General features: G+C 35.7%; 1 protein-coding gene across 1 annotated transcript in view; it reads right to left on the minus strand.

Moving 5' to 3' along the window:
- SERTM2 (serine rich and transmembrane domain containing 2) overlaps positions 1-2,249 on the minus strand; it is an 11,438-nt gene extending 9,189 nt beyond the window's left edge. Inside the window, exons 1-2 of the mRNA XM_037729089.1 lie at positions 2,085-2,249; positions 1,825-1,921 (exon numbers count right to left, since the gene is read on the minus strand). The gene's annotated coding sequence lies outside the window, so the exon portion shown is untranslated. The remainder of the gene's footprint in view (positions 1-1,824; positions 1,922-2,084) is intronic.
- Positions 2,250-2,591: the final 342 nt, after the last annotated feature.

A 2,591-nucleotide genomic window follows, 5' to 3' on the forward strand; every position in this document is an offset into this window, starting at 1 on the left:
GTCCCTGAATATTTCTTAGATCTGAATACTTATTCATTATTTATTGGAATTCTATGAAGCATGGAGAAACTTAGAGAACAATTATCTCAGATACAGTTGTCAGTTTCTTTAAACATTTCCTTTGAAAGTTTGGAAAACTAACTAATCATATATTTCTTAAAGCCTCTATAGTCTGCAGGAGACCAAACAGTCTAGTCAATTCAGAGAGGTTTATGGATTTAATTCCTTAAATCCATTAAGGACTTTGAAATGAGTAAATGCGAAGTTAGATATTGGGAAATCCTCGTTTTTGTTACTGTGGTCCTTTATCTATGACAACTTCTCATAAAAGCTTTTCAAACAGTATTGCCATGGCTCTCTTTGCTAACTAATTAATGAATAGCACAGACAATATGATTGCTCTGTTAAAAGCTCTGCACCATTTGGAAAGAAAAACAACCATGCAATTTCAAAAAGGATTCAAATGCTATTAATTCTGAAGGATACGATTTTTGTGGAAAGAAATATTTTAGCATCCTGCAGTTCTTTCTGGAAAGCTCATAAAATAAAAACGAGTTTCTAGTCTTTGCAAAAGTGATTGAAAGCTATTGAAGGATAAGGAAAAGAGTGAGAAGTGGAGAAGAGGATAAAGAATTAGGAAAAGAAAGAAAGGAAGATAGAGGAAGAGGGAAGGGAGAGAGGAGGAAAAGAAAGAAATGTAAGGAATGAGTAAAGAGGATGAGGGATATGGGATGGAGACAAAATGGGGCAGGAAATGAGTGATTATGAAGACAAGAAGGAAGGGAAGGTGGTAATATTGAGGAATAAGGGAGAAAAAAGATAGAGAAGTTTAGGGGAAATGGAAAAGTGAAAGTTCAATTTAATAACTGGCCAATGTCCAATATTAACTTGTACATCTTGTTTACTTCACTTCTAATGTTTATCAAAATGCCCACAAGTGATATGAATGTACCCTTGGTTTTCTGATTGCATATTTTGTAATTAATTTGGTAAATAAAAACCTTAGTAATAAAAAAGTCTTGTGTTTTTAGTATGAACATTGAAATGTCATGTTCTCACTAATTCTTCGCATTAGCATAGTATATGTAACCTCATAGGAGGAAAAAAACATAAACTCTCAGATCAAGAATTTTGTTCCCCAAAATGATAAGGGAATAGCTTTCTGCATTGATCAAGCCTGAGAGGGATTCCTTGAGTGAAACTTATTTCTAACAAGAGCAACCAAGTTCTGTACAGGACTCCAAAATCAGATTAATATTTCTTTGGCAAACATTTATTGAGTGCCAATCAAGTTCTAGACACTTTGTTAAGTGCTAGAGATATAAAATAAGTGTACCCTGATTTCTGTTTGGTTCTCAGGGTGCTCCTAGTAGTAAGTTTTATTTTCTCTAACTTGATAAGTTTCTAGGAACAACCCACTGGTAATTTTACATTTTTCTGCATGACACGTGCCTATATAATTCCAGAGCTGAAATCTAACCAAGTAGTTAAGGAAAACGTTCAGTGGAACAATTCAGAAAAGAAATTCAAAACTGTCAATTGCTATCAGCTTTTACGAGTTAATGCTTTCTATTTATATTTTTATTCCTAGCTGAGGAGAAAAAAACTAAGAGAGATAAGTGTATCTAGTTTCACATCACTCTATGAAAAAACGATTCCAGTAGCAGGTGCTTCTTCAGTGGCTGGAGCCATTAAGTAATAAGCTTGCTCAAGTAGGGGTTGCTGTATCTTCTGCAGCAATTGGTGCCTATTTATCACACCTGCCGATAAATGAAATAATATTTCACAGGGAATAACATCATAATATTTCCAAATATCTCTTACCTCTCCTGGCTCACAGTATGAATAGGACTGGTCACTTAAGTATCCCTTTTGAAGCTTGCACCAACAGGTAACTTGTTCAGGAGAATCTCTGGAATAGCTGGAAAATAGAATGAAAGCCTCGTTTTGCCAAAGAAGCAGGACTATGCTCATGCAAAGTATGGTTTCTCTTTCATCTTCCTAAAGAATAATCCCTTTCCAGAAAAACAGAAAAACGCCTTCTATTACTTAAAATGTTACTTAAAATGCCAGTTACCACTTACAGCTTCAGATGCCTGCTCCTTATAAGCTCTGAAAAGCAAAGAGAAGTCTTTTTGGATGTGTGTCTGCCCTCTGGAACATTTGAATGGAAGCAGCCTGAATTAGTCAAAGTCCCCAGTTCCTCTTTCGCAGGCAACAGTTTAGAGTATGCAGGAAAGGTAGTGATTCAGCTCTGCTCTGTCTCAGCGGTGTGGAGAGGGAGGAGATAGGAGAGGCTGAGAAGCCAAGTTTGTATAAGCTTTTTACTTTAACCCCTTCGAGGCTTCCTCATGAATCTGTAAGACTAGCTGAAGCTCCTTATCTTTACAAAAGCTGCTTCACATGTCAATTAAGAGGATCAAATCTCTAGCTAAATTCAAGAGGCTTTTCATCCTAGGTCTTACAGTAATATATGCTTAGAATTGAAACCAAACATTCCAGAATGTGATGATGCTTAAATAATGCCATCTTTACAAACAGAATGTATGCATGTGTATATTTCTAGGTTTGAAAAACTTTTTTAAGACACC

Source organism: Cebus imitator, unplaced genomic scaffold, assembly GCF_001604975.1.
Source record: "Cebus imitator isolate Cc_AM_T3 unplaced genomic scaffold, Cebus_imitator-1.0 Scaffold292, whole genome shotgun sequence".
Lineage (NCBI taxonomy): Eukaryota > Metazoa > Chordata > Mammalia > Primates > Cebidae > Cebus > Cebus imitator.